Source organism: Canis aureus, chromosome 28 (genome assembly GCF_053574225.1).
Source record: "Canis aureus isolate CA01 chromosome 28, VMU_Caureus_v.1.0, whole genome shotgun sequence".
In the NCBI taxonomy this organism is placed as follows: Eukaryota; Metazoa; Chordata; class Mammalia; order Carnivora; family Canidae; genus Canis; species Canis aureus.
The window spans coordinates 31,927,235-31,951,545 of NC_135638.1; the positions used below are offsets into that span (position 1 = coordinate 31,927,235).

The following is a 24,311-nucleotide window of genomic DNA, read 5'->3' on the forward strand; positions in this document are numbered from 1 at the left end:
AGACCTTTTATAAAGACTGGATGTTGGATATTCTCAGATGCCTTTCCAGCATCAACTGATAGGCTCATGTAATCAAACAACTACCATTTAAAATCATATCAAAAATATGAAATACTTAGGGGTAAGTCTAACAAAAGATGCGCAAGACCTGTATAGTAAAAACTATAAAACATTGGTGAGAAATTGAAGAGGATCTAAATAAATGGATATATACTGTTGTCATGTGTCAGAAACGCCAATATTTTTAAGATGTCACTTATCCCCAAATTGATCTCTAGTTTCAATGCAATCCCAATCAAAATCCCAGCAGGATTTTTTAAATAAAAATTGACAAGCTGATTCTAAAATTCCTATGGCAATTGAAAGAACTTACCTAAGCCAGAAGAAAATATCTTCTAATTTATGTAAAATGATTGGAAAAGATGACACCAATGAAAAATTCCTCTGAGTGGAAAGGAAGAGAAGTAGGAGAGCAAATTAATTGGGAAGCTGTCTCAGGAAAGGGAGGTCTGGAAACCACAGGAGCAAATGGCCTGAAACAAGAACACATTATATGTACAAGGAAAAAAGGGAAGCCATTAGGATTAGAGTATAATAAGCAGAGGAAGAATGAACGGAGAAAAGATTAGAGACTTAACCAAGTGCCAGATCACGTAAAGCTACAGATACCAGTGGGGCACACTTGAAAAGTTATAAGCAAGGAGTGTTATGGGAACTTAGGTTTTTTTCCAGATTACTTATAGACTAAAGGAGGTAAAGCAGAAGCTCAAAGACCATTGAGCAAGCTATTGCAATAAGCCAGTGACAGTATAGAAGCTCAGAGCAGGCTGGTGAAGGAGGAAGTCATGAGAATGTTTGAGTTTGGAAATATATTATAAAACTAAGGCCAATGTGATTTGCCAATTGATTGTATCGAGGTACGAGAGAAAAAAAAATGGAATCAAGGCTGACAAAGTTTGTTTTTTTTTAAGATTCTATTTACTTATTCATGAGAGACATAGAGATAAAGGCAGAGACATAGACAGAGGGAGGAAGCTCCTCACAGGAAGCCCAGTGTGGGACTCAACCTCAGGACCCTGGGATCACGACAGGAGCTAAAGGCAGATGCTCAACCGTTGAGCCACCCAAGCATCAAAGACTTTTTTATCTGGATGATGTGGAATAATGGATTGCCATTTGCCAAAATGAGAAACCTTATGGAAAGAGTATGATGGCAGGGTAATGAAAAGTTTGATGTAGTTCAAGTTAATGTGTCTATCAAGGTAGCCAACTAGAAATGTGTTTACAGTGTTCAGGGAAGAAATCTTAGCTAAAGATATGAATTTGATTATTTTAAACTGTGAGGCTAGATGACGTCACACAAGGGAGTGACAGTGAACCCTGAGCTGGCCTAATGTTTAGAAGTAGGAAAGATAAAGAAACAAATACAGACTAAAGAGACTGTGAAGGCATAGCCTGGGTGGGTCAGTTGGTTAAGTGTCTGCCTTTTGCTCAGGTCATGATCTCAGGGTTCTGGGATAGAACCCTGAGTAGGCCTCCCTGCTCAATGCGGAGTCTGTGTCTCCTTCTACCTCTCCCACCTGCTGGTGCTCTCTCTTTCTCTCTCACTTTTTCTTGTTCTCTTTCTCAAATAAATAAATGAAAGCTTAAAAAAGAGAGAGAGAGAGACTGTGAAGATGTGGCTAGAAGGATGGGAGAAGACCAGAGTAGAGTACTAGGAATAAATTAAAACAGTTTCAAGAAGAAAATAATTAACAAATGTGTCAAAACCTGCCTAAGGACTGGTCACTGGATTTAGAACCAAGGAGTTCATTTATAACCTGAAAGCTAACAGCTTAGTTACACTAAGCTATAGTGTAAGCATGATTGGACTGGGCTCAGGAGAGAAGGGGTAAAGAGGACTCACAAATAGAAAAGACAATTCTTTTGAGGACTTTTCTGTAAAGGGAAGCAGAAAAATAGGTTAGAAGCTGGAGAAGGGATATGAGATAAAGAATTAAAAATAAATCAAAGTTTGACTCTGGGTGATAGAATTAAGGAGGACTTTTTTTCTCCTTGTCTATGTTTTCCAAATCCTTATATTAAGCATATGTTGCTTTTATAACCAGAAAATAATGCATATGAAAAAGAAAAATATGTAAGTAATTTCTCCTTCTTTCCATTACGTATAGATAGTCTCTGTTAGCAAAACAGATGATTATTGGGACACAACCTTAAAAAAAAAAAAAAAAAAAAAAAAAAAGATTCCAGACCACAGCAGCAAGAGACAGGCTATAGAGCCTCTACAACATGCATCAAAATTCAGGTGATTTGGCTTAGTCACACTGTGCTGCAGGCTATAACCAGAGGTGTGGATGCCACCCAAGAAGCACTTTTATTTAAAAGATTTATTTATTTATTCATGAGAGACACAGAAAGAGAGAGGCAGAGACACAGGCAGAGGGAGAAGCAGGATCCTTGCAGGGAGCCCAATGTAGAACTCCATCCTGGATCCTGGGATCACTCCCTGAGCCGAAGGCAGACACTCAATCGCTGAGCCACCCAGGCATCCCACCAAGAAGCACTTTCAACGTCTGGGAAGCCTTTCTTTTTGGATCTATATCCAAATCACTTAAAATTATTTTGGAATAGAATGGTTTTAATTCTAATTCACTTCTTGTTTTTGTATGTTAAGAAGCTTGGAAATAAAACAATCTCATTTACATTTGCATCAAAAAAGAATAAGGTACCTAGGAATGACTTTAACCAAGGAGGTGAAAGACCCATACACTGAAAACTGCAAGACATTAATAAAAGAAATTGAAGAAAACACAAATAAATGGAAAGCTATTCCATGCTCATGGATTGAAAGAATCAATATTATTAAAATATCCATACTACTGAAAACAATCTACATATTCAGTGCAATCCCTATCAAAATTCCAATAGCATTTTCAAAGAAATAGAACAAATAATCCTGAAATGTGTATGAACCACAAAAGACCACAAATAACCAAAGCAATTTTGAGAAAGAACAAAGCTGAAAGTAGCATGCTCCCTGATTTCAAATTATATTACAAAACACGGTAATTAAAACATTATGGCACTGGCATAAAAATAGACACGTAGATCAGGAGAACAGAGTAGAGAGCCCAGAAATAAACCCACATTAAATGGTTGAGTCGTAATGAAAAACCCAAGTTTATACACTAGGCAAAGGACGGTCTTTTCATTAAATGATGTTGGGAAAATTGGACAGGTATATGCAAAAGAATAAAACTCAACCATTATTTTATACTATACACAAAAATTAACTCAAAATGGTTTAAAGACTTAACTATAAGACCTGAAACCATAAAACACCTAGAGGAAAATAGGCAGCAAGCTCCTTGACAGAGATATTGGCAGTGCTATCTTGAATCGGACACCAGAGACAAAAACAACAAAAGCAAAAATAAATAATTAGGACTATATCTCACTAAAAAGCTTCTGCCCAGCAAAAGAAGCCATCAGCAAAATTAAGACAAGTTACAAAATGGGAGAAAATATTTTTAAATCATATATATGATCAGGGGCTAATACCCCCAAATAAATTAAAAACTCATACAACTCAACAGCTAAAAATAATATTATAAAATGGACAGAGGATCTGAATAGATATATTTCCAAAGAAGATACAGATGACATAACAGGTACATATTCATCATCACTAATCATCAGGGAAATGCAAATCAAAACTACAGTGAGAAATCACCTCACACCTACTAGGATGGCAATTCTCAAAAAGATAAGAAATAACAAGTATTGGCAAGGGTGTGGGGAAAAGAGAACCCTTGTATATTGTTGTGGTAAATTGGTACAGCCACTATGAAAAACAGTACAGAGATTCCTCAAAAAAATAAAAATAGGACTATTATAAGATCCAGCAGTCCCACTCTAGGATATTTATCTGAAGAAAATGAAAGGTTAAAAACCCACTAACTCAGACAGGTAATCTGCACCCCCATGTTCATCGAACATTATTTATAATATCCAAGATACAATACCAGTCTTAGAGTCCATCAATGGATGAATGGATTTTTTTAAAAATTGTGGTTGTATATACAATGGAATGTTTTTCAGCCATAAAAAAATAAAACTAAGAAGTACAAAACAATGAACTAATTATTATGGGTGCATATTGTAGGAAGTAACTATTTTCTTTTTGAAGGATCTAGGAAGCCTTCACAGAAGAGGTGACCCTAAAGTGGGATCTTGAATGATAACTAGTATTTCACAGATACAAAAGGAGAGGTGGGCATTCTGGGCAAAGGAAATTGTAGAAGCAAAGGCACAGAAAAAGTGCAGGTGATTTTTTAGGAGTGATGGCACTCCTGTTTGCTCTGAGCAAAGAAAGAATAGGCAAGAAGGTGGAATGGGGAGAATTTATAGCTGGAGAGAAGGAATACTGCAGTAGGGCTTAGTTGGGCCAGGATGGCAGTATCAGCAACTGGAATATATCTTAGGAGAGCAAAGGCAACGACCAAGGCTTTAAAGTGTGGAATATGAATAGAGATCTCAGGTCCATGTGTATTCGGGAAGAGAACTCTAATGTCAATTACAAAAGCTGGTTTAAAGGTGGAGGAGTCTGGAAGTAAAAATATTACTCTTTTGAGTCATTGCCAAAATGTGAGTGAGATGAAGGAACCCCAAGCAAACTGCTACGGACCACGTTGGTCTTCTGGTCTACCAGAAATCCTTCCTTTTAAAGTCTCCTTCACCGTGTAAAAGATATCACTGTGGAAAATAATGATACTTGAATAATTTGTTCCAATGGGCAAGGAAGCTGGTAGGGAAGTGTGCCCTGTCATCTTTGTATAGAGCCTCTGTTCTTTCTGGTGGGACGTTGAATGAGACCAGTTTGGAAGTGCCAATAGGTAACTGTTTAAAGTCCTTCAACCTGTTTATTCCTTTGCCAAAACAACTGAGACCTGGCTTGCTCTTGCTCTACTCCACGTTTCCAAGAGCACTCAGCTCAGCTCTGTTTGTATGGTTACCACAATATCCTCATGCCTCACAAAGCCAGCTTTACCATGGGTTATACTTCCCTGTCAGTCTACTGGCCTCTACCCCACCAGTTCACTTTCCACTTTTCAATTGCTCCGCTGAACACGTAGGCTGTTGTACATGAGTGGGTCAATACAACCACACAGATCTCGCTGCCCTCCAAGATAATCCTAGATCAGACTTGTTCTGCCTTTCATCCACTGTTGGATTGGTTGCCTCCCCAGCATTCATTTTTTCTTTTAACAATTGTTAGTTTCTATTTTGGGAAACATTGTTTCTAAAAATCTATCTTTACCCACAGGAATTATCATGTGCATTAACCCAACTCAACCAGCAAAGCCCATGCCTCTGGCCACAGATAATTAGTTCAGAGGTAGGCATATAACAAATCAGTTGAATAAAGATAGGATTGCAATAAGAATTCTGAGAAATAAAAAAAAAAAATTCTGAGAAATGCCCAGAATTTTAAATAGTTTAGGTTCTAAATTCTGATAAGTAAATAATTATTAATTGAAGTATGTGTGTGTGTGCGTGTGTGTATATCCCTGTCGATTAGTTGCATTAATGCACAATATATTTGTGGAAGTAACCTAGGAAATTTTCAATAAAGACAGAAGCTATTGTGACATTTCTGTAATGACAAATCATCCTCACAAATGAGAGTGTATATCGGTATATGCATATGAATCCATGCATGTAAAATAAAGAAGCATGACTTGTACATCTTTGTTTCAGAACGTGATAATCAGAAGCAGAAAGGTACACATGTTGGTCTCAGTTCACATCCTCTATAATCCGAGGCACTCATGTTCTGCTCTGATTTGGCAAGATCTAGCTTTTGGACACGGTCCAAGGCAAAGACAAAGGTGAGCAGAGTGAGAATACCAAGGTACAGAGTGAGGTTTGCAATGGCAGGCCTACAGACAGCCTTCACCATGATGTATAATAAGCAGACAATCCACTTGTTAGGTAGAGTTATACTTTCCTCCAAAAGGAAAATCTTGATAATTAATTGCAGTATTCATATGAAACATCACCAAAATTGAATTGAGAAAGGACAAGAATCAAAAGCAATATACCCTGTAGTTAATTTATAGTTCTTATAAGAATAATTGGAAGAGGTAGACTAGAAATGTCTCATTCTTAAGTAAATTATGGAATTACTCCAATTTTATTTTTCTGCAATTTTTTTTCATTTTTTGCTCCCATCCAGCAAAGACTATTGAAAGCTGTAAACTCTCCTATTGTTTGACCAATAATAGGGAAACCAACAAAGATATCTACATTTCTTCTTTTTCCATTTGACCTCAAAAATCCATACCCTGTCTAATTGGGTAAGCCAAAATAGTTGGGCTTACAACGATTGATTGTCATTAATATTTAAGAATCTGTGAGTTTACATTCATTGTTTTTACATTAATCAACATAGCCTATTTCTGATCATGCTACTCCTTCTATAATTGCTCTGAGTCATGTTCACAACTTCTTCAAATCTTAGCTTCCATGGAAGATGCTGTCTACACTGTGTCATCTATGAAATGCCAAAAGAATGATCTAATCAATTCACATAAACTGTTATTAATGAAAATATTTTCCCCATAGACTTGCACATTGTCTAAAATCCCTATCATTAATGTCATTTCATAAGGTCTATCATTTGATTCACATTATCTCAATGGGTTTATCTGTTTAATTAACTCATTATTAATTAGCAGAGTGTAAGACAAATAGGACTCAGAGAAATGATGAATAAATTCTGGTGGAGATATAAAAAGGAACTCCAAAGAAGCACATTAGATCCCAGAGTGCAGTTCATAGTCACTCAACAAAATCCTGCCCCATTTAGGGGCTGGTACTCTTCGGCAATGGTGCTAAAGGGCTGAAAAACACACAGTAGAGTCTGACTTCATGACACTGCTGAATATAATTAGGAGATCACCAAGGGATGTTTCAGAGAGATATTAAGGCAACTTTTTTCTTCTAAGCAATTTTATGGAAACCTCTGATCCACTTTCCCAGAACCTCAGCACTCCTTAATCTGTTACAGACTAGTGTAAAAATTTTCCATCTAAGTCAATTGCCTAATAATGATATTGGTCTTCCTAATAAGTACAAAAATGTCCTTAGCATTAAAGTATAATTTTCATTAGTGTAATACCTGTATTAGTACAATAAAATGTACTAATGCATCATGGAGGGAGAATAAGATCTCGACTGTACCTCCCCCAAGGAGGAAAGATGGCATTCCATTGATTGTGCCTGGAAAGAATCAAGTGCTTCATGTCCTAAATGGTTTTGAGCTTATATAGTAATTTACAGGAAGCTAATGTTGTGTACTCAGGTTGGGGTTGAGAGCTAATTCTGTAACACTGAAGTGTTTTTTAAGATATCAGTGAGGTTGACTCATTTTAAGATAAACCACAAGTCAAAGCAGCCAGTAGAGCACATGTTTCTTAAAAGGAAATGTATTCCCAGCATTACATTAAAGCTTCTGCTGATGAAACCAATTTAGGAAATTTTTAAAAGGCAGGTACTACTTTCCAGTTCTTTAGCGTATTTTTTGTAGTTTTAAATCCTGACTAAGTACCCAGAGAAAAGAACCCATGGGCTGGAGGTCATGGAGTCAGTCAGGAGTTGGAGATGGTTTTGCAGACTGCTCTCATCCTTCTCACTTTTCTCTTTTCATCATTTTCTTTGTTATGGCTGATCAAAAACTGCCACTGACTGAGATCACAGAGGAGCCACCTGCCCCCGCACCGAGAATCCTGATGTCTAGTCATCTCCTTCTTTTATTTAAAGATGTTTTCATCATAAACAGAGAGGGGAAAAGGAGCAAGTAGAAAGAGAAAAAAGGAAGACCACAGTAAACACAGGCTACACAAACAGCATAGACCCACCCAACATAAGCAAAGACAAAGGAAATTCAATATATAGATACCTTTCTTATTTTTCAGTCGTGTAACAAAAAGGGAATGGGGAGACTTGGGATGTCTCATTTAAAATATTTTCAAATTATGTGTCAAAATCTTCAAGTAAATTAAATTTGAAATTTGTTACTTAATGATGATTTTAGCCTGGAAAATACAAAATGGCTTGTATCTTAGTTTCCTTCTTGTAATGAAATAATTCCTTCGGATAATGAATGTCAGCAAGTTCCTTGTTACCCAAAGGTCTCCTAGTCATCTTTGAAGACCCCTTATTTACATTCTGGAACAGCCCTCCCTTATACTTGACTCCTGACCCTACTTGCTCCTTGTTTTTGAAACATACATTTGGCACTTATCACAGATGGCCTTCGTAGTTGTCTCCCCAACTATACTGATATCTTTTTACAGACAGAATATCTAGCTTCTATATCAGCCATAATCGACAGGCCCTTGCACAATCATCACCATTGGAGTAATGAAATAGAGCCAAGTGTTTTCATCAATAACATCAACTCAACCTTGACACAAAGAAACACATTAAGAAGTTAAGCAACTCACCCAAGGTTAAATATTAGTAAACAGCAATAATCTATTCATTTATTCAACTGTTACCTACAAAGTAGTGATTCCAAATCTTTACCACATCATAGCACACACTGGGGAAATTGGGTCACTGGTGCCTGGGAATAACTGGCCCAAGCTGATGGAAATCCATTTCTTAGTATACATATACCCTTTTGTGGCACACTGTATAGCATGGCAACTGTTTGGGGAGTTCTGTTGTAAATGACCTTTGTGCCAGACTCAATGAGCCTTGAGCTTTTTCATGACAGGGTAAGGATTGAGAAATGGTGAGTAAAATAAACACACAAAGACTTCTATCCCAAGGCCAGGAAGGCAGCAATGGCCAGATGAGTAGAACAGACAAGGCTTACTTAGTGCAGAAGGTGAAATTATGTTTGTAGAAGATCTCAGGAGCACTGAGTACCTACTGTACACTTCCTTATTAGCCACTGAGGTATAGTCCCAGCCCCCAACCTGCAGACTAGTGGGGAAATCACACCTATCAAGACATTATTATGAAAGAGAAGCAGTTCCAACCATTGAGGTAGCCACAGGGTCCTGTGAAAGCACAACTGAATCAAGCATTAAAAGAGAAGAAGAATTTTATTAAGTAGAAATCTGGGGTAAGAGGCTCCTGGGTGACTCAGTGGTTGAGTGTCTGTCTGCCTTTGGCTCAGGTCATGATCCTAGAGTCCTGGGATTAAGTCCCACATCAGGCTCCCCACAGGGACCTTGCTTTTCCCTCTGCTATGTCTCTGCCTCTCTTGCTGTGTCTCTCATGAATAAATAAATAAATAATCTTTAAAAAAAAAGAAATCTGAAATCTGGGGTAATGGAAAGTAGGTTGATCTGCATGAAAGGCCAACAGAAATAAATGTAATGATGAATCATCATAGTTAGATAATGACTAGAGAAATATAAAGAGAAAGGCTGGTGGTAAACAAAAATCAGAGATAAGTGTGGTCCCCAGCATAGAGGGGAGTTGAGTGTCAAGCATATCTGTAGGCATCCAGTGCTTTGCTGTTTAGTAAAAACCATAAGAGATGAAGGAAGGAAGATGCCCTTAAGTAGGGCAGGGAATAGGGTTCCAGACTTAGCAAATAAAATTATAGGAAGCCCCGTTAATTTGAGTTACAGATCAACAACAGATTATTTTTTAAATCTCTTGCAAGATCGGGGGTATACTTAGGATTAAAAGTCACTTGTCATTTATCTGAAATGCAAGCTTCACAGGGTGACCTGTCTTTTACCAGCAGTTCTGGCCTCTGGCGATTCACAGGCCAACAGAAAGCAAGCCTTCAGTCTGATAGTGCTTCTTAGAGTGTCTGTGTTTCTCCTGCAGTAGAATCCCTTGGAGTGCTCAGACATTTTGAACAGCACTGCAGATCTTCTGGATCATTACCATCATTATCCTCAAAGCAAACACAGGCAACCTGCATTTCTAAGTTTCTCAGATGGTTCTTCAATTTACAAAAGTTCAAGAACCACAATAAAACAACTTTTTCTCGAATGTAGGACACCAAGAAGCAGGTGGGAGTGATACTGTGAAGATGGTGGAGTGGCTGCACCCACGTTGAATTAGCCTTGCATCCTGAGTAGTTTAAAAGGTCTTCATCCAGAACCAAAGGAATTGAGATTCATGATCCTAACTTGAAAAGAACACCAAATAATTGCAGCATTTGCTGCAGACACTGAGAACAGGTGGCCCCAAGAAATTATGAATACAATTTTTTGATTCTTACTCATAGCGAGAACCCCAGTGAGGCTAAATAGTATGGGTGTGTAACAGAATTGTTCAACAACATAACTCTGTCAGTTCCTTACAGTTCAGGGGTTACAAATGCAGCAACAGAAATGAGAATCTAGGGATTAATGGAAATTACCTTAATGAATCTAATAGGAGGCAAGACTGGCAGGAAGTCAAAGAGATAAAGCACTCAACAAGTGCAGGCTGGAAAGGTAGGCTATCATAACCAGGAAAGTGACAATGGACATGGAAAACACAGAGAAGCTAAACTAAAATTGGCCAACAGAGTGGATTTTAAAAAGTGGCTTCTCTAGGAAAATGCGAGTTGGAGCAAGTCAAAGAGGTGAAGAGATCAATGGCATGGTTAAGTGCTGACTAAAACCAGGTGCATATAGAAGTTTCTGAAAACAAAGTATGAAATCAAAGTGTCAAAAGGGTCACCATGATAGATGATGAAGTTACCCTGGCTGTTTGTTGGAAGTGGGATAGAAGAGATTGAGACTGTGGGATGTTTTTAAGTACTTATTCACATATGGGAAGTAAATCATAGATTCTAATGAATAAATGATTTGATTCTCCCTTTTGCCTGAAAATATTCTCCAAATGTCTCTGAGGGTTATGACAGCTCAGTCTGCATAGCAACAACCAAAATTTACCCTTCTATTTACAGCTTCCTCATCCTGTTATGATGCAAATATGTTTGTTTCCTATTGAGGAAAAGCAGCATTTTCTTTCCAATGACAAAGAGTCTTAGTTTATGGCAATCTGTGAAATGCATTAGGTGAAATGAGATTTTTTTTTTGCTTTTTCTCGCCTTTTATGAAAAAATTCAATAGCTTCACATTATATGTGAACATTTTCTCCCAACTTTCCTATTTAGAAGCTATTATAAAATAGTCAAATGGGGAGTAAATGTTCTCTTTATTTTACAAACCACTTACAGGAAGGCAAAAATGTAAGGATAACAGATTTGAAAAAGCATAAGAAGAAATTCAGGAGATGTCAAGAACAGAGGCAGCATTGGTAATGAAGACTCTCATCAAGATTTATACTTCAGCGCTTAATTCCACTTGAAATGTGGTTTCTGCATTCACCAGTCCTTAGAAGATCATTATCTGGAGGGGTCACCTTAGTTCTTGAATCTGTTGTCATTAGCACAGAAAAATATTGTCAGCATTAGGCCCCCTGATGGAAAGACTGATTAAAGAATGCAAGTTTTGTAGAGAGCACATTTTGGGGTATCACTGGAGAGAGAGAGCTCATGATGAAATCCAGCCTGAGATGGAGTGGCACACTAAAGAAACTGATACTGTCAAAGGTATAATGTGTATTTTACAACCTCTGGTTCTTGGTTGCTCTATGCCAAGGCCACCCTGCCTGATGACATTTTATCAAAAGTAAGTTCATCTGTTACATGATTATGTGCAATTCAAAGGATACACAAATATCCACCCCTTGATTTGCACAAGAATTATATATAATTGTAGTCCTAAATGCCCAATACGGAATTGCTACAGTATTGTACATTCACTCAACACAATACAATGAGCTAATAAAAATATCACATTCCTGAAGAATACTTAATAACATGAAAATATTCACAGTATATTAAGTAAAAAGAGGTTTAGAAACCAGAAAAATTGGTTTGATTCTGACTGATAAATAAAATATATATGTGTGCCTATAGAAGACAAGTGGACTGTAAAAATTTATAAAAACATTAGTGGTTCTCTCAGCTTGTGCAGTTAGAGATGGATTTTATTATAATTTTTGTATTTCTCGTTGTTTTCCAAATGTTCTTGAGTAAATGTTTATTAATGATCCTCAATGAGTAATCCAATATGGTAAAATATTTAATCAGAGTTTTAAAAAACATTTGCTAAGCTCAAGTCTAAAGCTCAAATAAGAGTCTAGAAGCTGACAGGCAAGAGTGTAGCCGTTGAAGCCACAGCACAGATGAGATTGATTGCCTAGGGAACACACATTTCTAAAAATCCACTATTAAATTAAGGCATCCAATTATCCCGGGTAAATCCCCATTAAAAATTGAATAAGGACGGCAAAGAAATGAATAATACAGTAAATGTACAACAATTAGATATATATCAAACTCTGTACACCCCTAATAGAAATTACATCTCCCTGAAAGACACTAATTTACTAAAAAGGGCATCAGGCTTTGGCGTCACACACACCCAATCCCAAGTCCTAGCTCTACCACATACTATAGATGTGACGGGCAACTCACTTAGCTTTAAATCTATTTTCCACTGAACAAAAGTACAGATAATAATTCTTACCTCACTGGGTTGTTATGGGGATTAAATGAGATAAATATTGAAAGCATTTTCATATGATAGGTACTTAAAAATCATTAGCTGTCTCCTCCCCCACCATTCCAATTGTGAAGCATCTACAGATAATACATAAACATTGACACTGTACTATGCCAAGAAAAGAAAAATAAATAGGTTTAAAACATATAAATGGTATGTATTATTGTCTCAAGATGCAACACTATAAAATCAAATACTTAACACGTCATAAAATACAAAGCTCATAAAGACACACTATCCACAACAGCAATTATTCAAAGAAAACAGATCACTTTTATAGAATATTTAGAAATTAATACAGATGAAAATACTACCAATCTGATCATACAAGATATAGGCAGAAGATATTTTTAAAACATCTTTCTACATAGTATGGTATGAGTCTAGTAATTTTTTAAAGAAAGAAGCTCTTCCTACCTATATTACCTGTGGGCTTTTATACATCAATATGTGTATATTTGGTTGCCAGAGTGATAGTCTTTAAAATTAAGAAATTTGGGATCACAAAATTCTTCAGCAATCTATAGTGTGTGGGTACCATTGTTTCTGGAAATACAGGTGTTTATATGAGGACAGTGATTTAAGCAGTAGAAAAATGATAGTTGGATAACAAATTTAAAAGCTGATTTTGCTAGTAACCCAATAATACAAAATTTAAAATTCCTGGCAAATCTAAGAATGAAAAGAAACAAACTAAAAGAAAATAAGAATGAAAGATAAAATACGATTTCTTAAAGTATTATAATATGCTAGTCATATATAATTTTAATTACTCATGCAAATGGTTGATATTATATAAAATATTGTAAGATATGGGTTGTCACAGGCTGAAATATCTACTATATAGGAGAAATTATGAAACATTTATTAAAAACCACTTTCTCCAAAACACACTAATAATGTTAGATTTACTAATTATTATTTCAAATAACACAATAAGTTATTTCCATGTTAGATAGCTTATTTCAGAACAGAGAGAAATAGTGGGAATCCACTTAATTTATTCAATGAGGAAAATATGATATAAACCTTAAGCTTGATAAAGAGATCAAACTGAGCTAATCTAGGTAATTTTTATTAAAATTGATAGAGATATCAAACTGAGAAATATAGGTACAAACATTTAAAGTTTAAAAAGTCAAAGGCAATTTGTTCAAATCTACATGGTTACAATAATTAACTTTGAAAATAAGTATTTTTAGAAGTTAGAATTGGTAACTCTGGTGCACTAGGGGAATTTTTGCAAATTATTTTGAGTCTTTACCTTTCCCTTTTTAAATGTTGGGAGGTTTTAGTTTTGTTTCTTGTTTTTTGAATTCAAAATGTATTTTATTCTTGTCAATTCTTTTTTTTTTTTTTTTTTTTATGATAGTCACAGTCACAGAGAGAGAGAGAGAGAGAGGCAGAGACATAGGCAGAGGGAGAAGCAGGCTAAATGCACTGGGAGCCGGACGTGGGACTCGATCCCAGGTCTCCAGGATCGCGCCCTGGGCCAAAGGCAGGCGCCAAACCGCTGCGCCACCCAGGGATCCCCTATTCTTGTCAATTCTTAAAAACTATTTTTGTTCTGTGCTGCTTATAATAATTAAAATAATTATTTCTAACGATACCAAATGTCCAATTACCGGGAAATGAATAAATAAATGATGGTACAATGGAATACAAGATCTATGAGTGGATTGCATATAGTCATTTGTAATAATCTAGGAGAAATTTACCCATTGCTATGGGAAGATATTCATGAAAAAAGACCACATGGAACCAATGATATTCATTACACCTTTGTAAAAATTATTTGGTGTTATTGTATATATGTTGGAAGGAAAGAGATCTGGGAAAATCTGCAATACTGAAAATATTAATAGTGATAGGCTCTTTTTAGTGGGATGTATGATGGATATTCCTTTTGTCCTCTTTTTGATTATTTCTTGTTTCTGCATTAAGAAGAAAGATTAAAATCTATGAAAAGAAAACATTTAAGATGTTATATTATTCCAAGTTTTAAGTTTTTCCCCAAGATTTTATTATTTATTCATTAGAAAGAGAGACAGCACAAGCAGGGGGGCAGCAACAGAAGTGAGAAGCAGACACCCTACCATGGAAGGGAGCCAAATGTGGGGCTCCATCCCAGGACCCTGGGATCATGACCTGAACCAGAGGCAGATGCTCAACAGACTGAGCCACCCAGACACCCCCAAGGTTTAAGATTTTTGAAGCATTTTTATTCAGTTAATTTTAATAAATTCTGCATCTTCCCATTTAGAAGTGTTCCCACTAATTTGACAGCAATTTCTTTCTAAAATAATTCTCAACTGAAAACATACCAAATATTTTATTACTTCATGCCAAACCAGTGTCATTAATAAGATAAATACTTTTGTTATTACTAACTGATTTTGGAATCTCAGGTCAGCATCTTAAGATTGTCTGGTTTGCTCACTTGTTACTGGTCAAGATATTTATTTTTGAACAGATTAGACTTTGTTATTAAGATAAAAGCAAAATATGAATTGAAACTTAGTTTGAATATTTTAAAAGGACAACTTTCTTTCCTAGAATTCTCAAAATAATTTTGTAGCATTTAAGACAATGATTGTTTAGTTCATTTTCATCCATTTTTATTTGCTCTTTTGGTTGCCTCTCAACTTGGTAAATTGTAAAATAACTTAAATAGTATACATGTGCATATGTATAATTACAATGATGTAAAATACGGAGTGTGTATGTGTGCACATAAATGACTGCCTAACCATGGATGTTTTAAAAAAAATATTTATTTATTTATTTATTTATTTATTTATTTATTTATTTGACAGAGAGAGAAAGAGAGAGCATACACAAACAGGGAGATCGGCAGAGGGAGAGGGAGAAGCAGGCTCCCCACTGAGCAGGGAGCCCCATGTGGGCCTCCATCCCAGGACCCTTGGATCACGATCTGAGCCGAAGGCAGACGCTTAAACTACTGAGTCACCCAGGAGCCCATTTGTTTTTAACTTGTATAAAACTTTCAGTATAGAGTTTGCTTTCCATATGAGGATGTATAAATAAAACCATGAAAAGTTCTGCTAAAAAATTATAAATAAATGAATATATTTTTTAAATGTTAATAAGAATAGACTTTTTTCTTAATAAATAAAATCTATTATATTTTATTTTTTTAAGATTTTATTTATTTATTCATGAGCAACACAGAGAGAGAGACAGAGACACAGGCAGAGGGAGAAGCAGGGAGCCAGACGTGGTACTCGATCCCGGGTCTCCAGGATCACGCCCCGGGCTGCAGGCGGCGCCAAACTGCTGCGCCACCAGGGCTGTCCTAAAATCATTTTATTTTATTTTATTTTACTTTATTTTACTTTATTTATTTATTTTTATTTTATGATAGTCACAGAGAGAGACAGAGAGAGAGAGAGAGAGACACAGGCAGAGGGAGAAGCAGGCTCCATGCACCGGGAGCCCAATGTGGGATTCGATCCCGGGTCTCCAGGATCGCGCCCTGTGCCAAAGGCAGGCGCCAAACCGCTGCGCCACCCAGGGATCCACTAAAATCTATTTTAAACCAAAAGTTTAGCACTGAAAACTCTAAAGGCATTTTCACTAAATTCAAAAGAAACTACTAACAGAGTACCTGCTTTTCATAATCCCATATATCATAAAAAATCAGAATTCTTCATTTTGGGAAAGAAGAAACAGTTTTGGACTCATTTGCAGATGGCATTAATGTATACCAATAGGAGCTATAAGAAGTTGTTAAAAAAAAAAAAAAAAAAAACTAAATTAAAATGTGACTCCTGGTTGGTCCTTGTGCATTGCTATAATACGGTTACAATAGAACTGTGTTCCAGATGAGTATACAAAAGTCAATATATTCTTCAATTTCTACATACTTGGCAATTCATATTGGCACCCAAAAGATCTAAACTCATGGTAATAGAACACATTTTTAAAATACTTTAAGAATAACTTAGATATACAAGTGCCATCATAAAGAAATTCATTATATATTTATCATATATAATTTCTGTTGAATGCGGAAAGAGTAGTATTTGATGACTGTTCTTAAAGCAAATTATAAAGGTAATTAAGCTTTACTCAAAATTCCAGAAGGATTCTTATTAAAACAAAGGAGAACAGTTCAAAAATTCATAAGGAAGAACACACAGAAAATATTTAAGAACTTCTTAATGTAAAAATAGATGCAAAAAGAAATTAGCCCATATCTGAAATATGTTTCAAGACTACAATAGTTAAAAGTATGATTTTGGGGGGAGGGGGACACCTGGGTGGCCCAGCGGTTGGGTGTCTGCCTTGGGCTCAGGGCATGAACCTCAATCAGGGTATCAAGTCCCGCATGGGGCTCCCTGCAGGGAGCCTGCTTCTCCCTCTGCCTGTATCTCTGCCTCTCTCTCTCTCTGTGTCTCTCATGAATAAGTAAATAAAATCTTTTTTAAAAAAGTATGATTTTTAAAAAGTAAGAATGCACAACAATTTTTATTTCTAGCTAGTTTTGTCATTTATTCAGTGATTGATTATACCAGTTTTTATCCTAAAGAGTATAGCTTTAAATGGTGTCTCTAGTTTTGGTATCTTCTCTATATTTATTAATAACATTTATCAATTAGTACTTATTCTACTTATAAATACTCTACTACATGGGTGCCTTGGTGGCTCAGTAGGTTAAGCATCTCCCTTTGTCTTAGGTCATGATCCCAGAGTCCTGGGATCAAGCCCCACATGAGGCTCCCTGTCCAGGGAGGCTGCTTCTCACTCTCCCTCTGTCACTGCCCCTGCTTGTGCTTGCTCTGCCTCTGTCAAATAAATAAATAAAATCTTTCAAATCAAATAAATAAATACCTTACTACAGTGACCTGTTTATTGTTTGAAAATCATGAGAAAGTTTTGAAGACTCCATCACACTGTTTGGGAATGTTTCCTAATGGACAAAAATAATTCTAAATATTTCCAAATATCCAAAGCTAATATCTTTCTAAGCTGTAAAGCCATAGATGATACCACAAAGTAAAAATATACTGAAAAATACAAAAATATTGAAGGCATTTGCTTGTAAAACATCTATAAAAAGCCATTGGAAACAAAAAACAAATGGATGGCTAGTCCAAAATGTAATTTTCAGATGTTATCCATCACTGGTCCTCCTATTTACACTTTTAATTTTGGTTGCTTATGCAAAAGAAAGCAGGAGGGGAGAGCAGGAGGGAGAGGGAGGGAGGGGCAAATGGAAAGTTAACAAAGAAGTCCTGATGCCACAGTCCCAAGTAAAGTAAAGGAACCAAATGATAGTCTATAATACAGCCAAAAAACCCGAAGATGTATAAATCATTAAATATTGCATGAAAGAGGAAATAAGATAGTGTAGGAGAAATTAGAGGCAGGAATGGAGACTATTACTTTATCTAGAAAATTTGACACTCAAGTTTTCTAGGAGCTCAATACAAATCTTAACCCCACTTGAAACTGAAGAGGTTGAAATAATCAGGTTAGAACCACAATCACTTTGCACTTCACTACTGGATTCATTAATTAAGCTTAATTTACATACTTTCCCTAAATACCCAAATTCTTACTTCAGTTATCAATTTATTTCTCAATTCAAAAATATATAAAGTCATCAAAATATAGAGTTAGGCATCTAAATATATAGATCATCTAGTCAAACTTTTAAATATCACAGATTAAAGAATGCCTGGGTGGCTCAGTCAATTAAGTGTCCAACTCTTGGTTTTGACTCAGATCATGATCTCAAGGTCATGACATGGAGCCCTACATCAGGCTCTCTGCTCAGCAGGGAGTCTGCTCACCCTTTCCCTCTGCCCCTCCCCCTGCTCTCACATGTATGCTCTTTCTCTCAAATAAAATGAAATCTTTAAAAAATTTTTCTCCTTTAAAATAAATAAATATTTCAGATTAGAATGCTAAGCCTCTATCATTATTAAAACAAAAGACAGTATTTCAATTATATCAAGGTTTTATGTCTTTATTTGCAATCTTGTGAGTGATATTTTGAATTCTCTTTCAAAAAGATCTGTGAAAATTACCTGGAGGTGATATGTATTTGAATGAGTTTCAGATTGTTCTTAATGGTGTTCTAACAAAGTGTCAAGTAGCCCTGCGGTAGCAAAGTAGTTGGAAAAGTAAAAAACATCTATCCCCCCAAAGCTAAGTCACCTTTCTCTTTTCCCTCTCTAGTTAATTTAGCTTATCCCAAACCAAATATTTCACCAAAGTTATGATTTGGTACTGCTTTCTTGATCCATATAGAAAAACCACCTATGGCCTCTGACATTTTCTATTGTGTTTCTATTTTTTATTGTATTGATTCCTGCTCTTAGCATTATTAGTACCTTCCTTCTACTTATTCTGGTTTTATGTGGTCTTTTTTTGTAGACTCTTTATGTGGAAGTCTATATAACTGACTTGTAGATTCCCTTCTTTCCTAAAGAAGGAAAAGTTTAAAATTTCCTTAACACTATGAAGTTCACACTAAACATTGCTTTAGCAGCATACTACAGATTGGAATGTTTTGTAGTTTCGTTTTTACTTAGTCAAAATATTTTCTGAACTCTCCTGTAATTTCTTCTCTGACCCATGGGTTACTTAAATCCATGCTGTTCAATTCGCAAATAGGTAGGGTTTCACAGATAGATGTGTTACTGATTTCTGGTTTAATTCCATTGTGGTCACAAAGCCTATCTTTCTTATTTCAATATTTTTAAATGTGTTTAGATTAGTTTTATAGCCTCACACTGGTTTATCTGTGAAGGTTTCGTGTATACATTCACTGTGGTTGTTGGAAGTGTTTTATGGACATTGACAAAGTCAAATCCTTAATAATATTGTTCCAGGCTGCTACATCCTTACTGATATTCTTTCTTTTCTAACAATTACTGAGAGATGAGTGTAAAAACTGTAACTGTAAATGCAACACTGTCTCCTTAACAACTGTCAGTTTTTGCTCAGGCATTTTGGAGCTCTGTTATTAAGTACATATCCACTATGTATTATTAATATTGACATGTATGTATACATATCATATGTATATGTGACATATATAAGTTATTAGGTTTTATTGATGAATTGACCCTTTTTTCACCTGGAAATGTACTTTTAGTTTTTGTAATATTCTTTGTTCTAAAATGTTTTATCTGATGTTATAGCTTTCTAGTTTTCTTAGAAAAAGTTGGTCATGATACAGCCTATGCCACCTTTTACTCTTAGCCTACTGTTTCTTTATATTTACATATAGTTGGGTTTTGATTTTTCTATCCATCCTGACAATCTCTTTCTTTTCATTAGAATTTAATTTAATATAATTGCTAATACATACGGGTTTAAGTCTATCTTCTTGCTATTTGTCACTTGTTTGTCACATTTGTTCTTTGTTCTCTTTCTGTCTTCTTTTGGATTACCTGTATTATATTTTCTCTCTATTATTAGCTTATTATCTATATCTTATTTTATTTATTTCTTTTCTACTGGCTCTAGGATTTACAACATATATCTTCAACATATTTCAGTCTGTCTTCAAAAGACATGATGTTTAACATAAAACATAAGAATCTTAAAACAATGTACTTCCATTGATTCCCCCATTTTCTTTGTATTTTTTGGTCATACATTTTGCTTCTACATATTTTTATAATTCTCATAATTCATTGTTAATATTTTTAGTTTAAATTATCATGACATTTTTTCAAAAAACTAATAACAGAAAAAAATATTTTATGTTCACCCACATAATTATAATTTCTGATGTCTTTGATTCTTTGATGTAGATGTTTATATTCATCTGATAACTTCAACCTGATGGTTTTCATTTAATATTTCTTATAGTTCAGGTCAGATGCTGATGAATTTGCTCACTTTTGTTTACTTACAGAAAAGTCTTTATCTTGCCTGCATATTTGGAAGCAAATGTTAATGGCATATAAAATTCTACATTGGCAAGTTGATTTTTGTCAGGATAGTATTTTAAAGATGTGTGAATGTTTTCTGGCTTGCATAGTATCTGACAAGAAGTCTGCTGCCATGCTTTATAATGGTTTTTCTTCTGGGTTGCTTTAAGTCCTTGTCTTTATCACTTGTGTGCAATAATTAGTTATGATGTGCTTGGCATGAGAATTTGGAAGTAATTTACTATTATATGTTCAAATTTTCTTTTTGAATGCTTTCATCCTTTTAGCATTTAAATAGTACCCGTGTTAGACCAATTGATATTGTATCATAGTTCACTAAGGATCTGGCCATTTTATTAAGTTTTACTTTTCTTCCATGCTACCTTTTCAATCTATTTCTATGCCTCCAAGTGCAGTTAATTTTGTTTGGAGTATCTAATCTGCTATAAATTTCACCTAGCATATTTTTCATTTCAGATATATTTTTTATCTCTAGTTTTATATGTTTCCTTAAGCGTCTTTTATTTCTCACCTCGTTATGTTCATGTTTTCCTTTAAATCTCTACTCACACAGAGAATACAATAGGCCTTTTAAAGTCCTTTGGGGGGGGGGGCTAGTTTGAACATCAATGTCATTTTGGGGCTATTCTCTGCTGATATTCCTCTCAGTCAGAGACTGTAATTCTTTTCTGTCATGTCTGCTAATTTATGTTTGGATGCTGAGTATTATTACATAGTTGAAGTCTAGATTTTGTTGTCCTTCTTTGAAAGGGTGTTAGGCTTTTTTCTGGCAGGCTTTCTTATTTGTAATAAGTTTGATTCTCATAAAGATACATTTTAAGCTTTGTTAAGGTAGGTCCAGAATAGCCTTTCCTCTAATCATTGTTTAGCCCCACTTTTAAGGTGAGAACATCTGGGGATCTTTGCTGAATTTCCTAGATGATCAGAAAGAATACTTCACTCGGCTGTTCAAAGCTTGGCCATCTATCTATGTTCTGTAAGCTTTGAGAATTATTCAGTTTACTGCTCTTTGGTATTTCTTCACCTAGTTTCATGTAGTTTTACTCCATAGGCACACATCTTGGAATTAAGCAAAGACTTGAGGAAACGCTCATGTAATTTTTCAGAAGTTATTTTTCTTTATAGTATCCACCCATTTGGAACTCTGCCCTACAACTTGCAACCTCTTCAGCTTCTCTAGACTACCATCTCTCTCTCTCTTCTACTTGGAATCCCTCTCCCTATTCCATGAACAGGAATGTGTCTCCAAGATAAGTTAGAGCAATTCTAAAACCTATTTCACTTGTTCCTTACTCTCAAAGATCACAGTTCTATGCTGTCTCTTGTCCAAAGTACAAAAATTGTTGTTACATACACTTTATCCAGTTTTCTCGTTATTCATAGTAGCAGGCAAAATCTGATCCATGTTGCTCTAATTTTAGAATATGAAAATATTATGGTGAGAAACCTTTGGAGAAGTGTGTAAAAAGCATTTGGCCCATTCACCAAAAACAAGGTGAAGTGATGCCTGGGTGGCTCAGTGGTTGAGCATCTGCCGTTGGCTCAGGGCATGATCTCAGAATCCTGCATTGGGCTCCCTGTGAGAAGCCTGTCTCTCTCTCTGTATCTCTCATGAATAAATAAATAACCCCGCCCCCCAGAAAAACCAAGGTGAAAATTCTTTTTTTTTTTAAGATTTTATTTATTTATTCATGATAGACATAGAGAGAGAGAGGCAGAGACACAGGCAGAGGGAGAAGCAGGCTCCATGCAGGGAGCCCGACGTGGTACTCGACCCCGGGTCTCCAGGATTGCGCCCCCAGCCAAAGGCAGGCGCTAAACCGCTGAGCCACCCAGGGATCCCCAGGGTGAAAATTCTAATTAGACAATTGACTTCGTATTCACTAGATATATCAATATGTTATTTATCAATATTATTACTATTATCATTATGTTTATGTTTTGTATGTGCATCTTAAAATTAATATGAATATGTTAAATAATAAATATTTGAAGTATATTTATGCCCACTTTGTAGAAGTTGGACTGTAATTTTGCATTTAATATCATTATAAGAATTCTAGCAATTACATTGTAATTAAGTGGATTCACATTTCATTTCCTTTGTACACTGCTATTTTGTGACTTAAACTGAAATGTTTCTCTGCTAAAATCTAATGTTCGTAACCTATTTCCATTTAAAAACATACATGATAATATGTGTGTGAATGTATTTAATGGGTTCTTGATAATAGTTTCCCCATATGTTTTTCCTACTCTTTGTTGCATACTAATTTGTGCATTCTAAGCAGATCAATGAGTGACAGCATATAAAAGGAAAAATAGAAAAATTATTCTTAAAAATATTAGTGATACAGTATTATTTTGGAAGACTATTATAGAAATATTATAGTAACAATTTATGTTAATAAATATGCTCTTGGGGATCCCTGGATGGCTCCGGGGTTTAGCACCTGCCTTTGGCCCAGTGCGTGATCCTGAAGTCAGGGGATTGAGTCCTGCGTTGAGCTCCCGGAATGGAGCCTGCTTCTCCCTCCTCCTGTGTCTCTGCCTCTCTCTCTCTCTCTGTCTATCATGAATAAATAAATAAATAAATAAAGAAAGAAAGAAAGAAAGAAAGAAAGAAAGAAATAAATCTTAAAAAAATAAATAAATTTGCTCTTGGTTCACATAATAGTATTACACATTTTTATTATAACATGATTTCCACAGAATTTGTCACACACACACACACAAAATTTAGGTATCACTGATAAATTTGGTATTAATTCTCTACATCAGGGATAGAGCTTCTGATTTAGTAGCATTCTAATGAGAAAAAATGTGATCTTTTATAACAAGTTAGTTTATGACAGTTTTGTAGAAGTATATGATGCTGAAAGATAGGAAATGCGATTATATTTTAATGGCTTACCTTTCTTTTTTATTTAACAGAAGGTGAAAATTTATTAAATTTAGGAAGAAAACAACTTGACATTTTTAATGTTCTTCATAATACAAATTTGACTTTCTATTGAAATATTTCAAGTATGAGAAGTCAAAGGTAATGAAATATCACCGCTAAAAAAATGTATGTTTGCTTTTGCTGAAATCAAAAGGTGAAGATAAAATATGAATAACAGACACAAAAGTGAATAGTCACACTGTCTTATCCCTTCCTACCTAAGACTTTAAGCTTACAAAAGGAAGGGCATTCATCGGGGTAAGCTTGGTTGTTTTGAGAACAAGGTTGACTTTAGAAAAGGAAAAAAAAGAAGGGAAGGTTTCTATTTTCAGAATGGCATGGCAGGAAAAACTAGGAGATTCTAAAAGAGACTATGGGATAGCTTAACAGGAATGGTATAAAACTATTAATAATTAATTATTTTGGGCATGTTATCCATTTGGCACCTTTTATTTGCTCGTGTTTCAGGAGTATAAATTTCTCACTCCGAGATAAAAGTATACTTCTTGTGGAAAAGTAGTATGCCATATTCTGTTTTGTACTCAGAGTTGGACATATAGTAGGACTTCAAAGACTAGTTTAACTCATTTTCTCAGCCTGCTGCTCTTTTGTTAAAGTTATTTACTCTTGAATTTTGATCTTGTAGAGACTCTGCCTTCTGCACATCTATCACCTATGGGGAAAAATGATCAAGAGAACTTGAACAGGCCTTATGACTCAGACCATTAAGGGAAAAGCTTAGTGAAAAGGTTGGAACTTTGTGCTCTAGCAGAAATATGTTTGTTTCTTTTCACCTTTCGTCGACTGCATATGGGAGAAGTAATGGCAACAAGG

At 35.4% G+C, this 24,311-nt stretch overlaps 1 long non-coding RNA gene across 1 annotated transcript in view; it reads right to left on the minus strand.

The window, feature by feature from the left end:
- Positions 1–411: 411 nt before the first annotated feature.
- Positions 412–24,311, minus strand: part of LOC144300610 (uncharacterized) — a 122,678-nt gene continuing 98,778 nt past the window's right edge. Inside the window, exon 9 of the long non-coding RNA XR_013367388.1 lies at positions 412–533. This is a non-coding gene — a long non-coding RNA (uncharacterized LOC144300610). The remainder of the gene's footprint in view (positions 534–24,311) is intronic.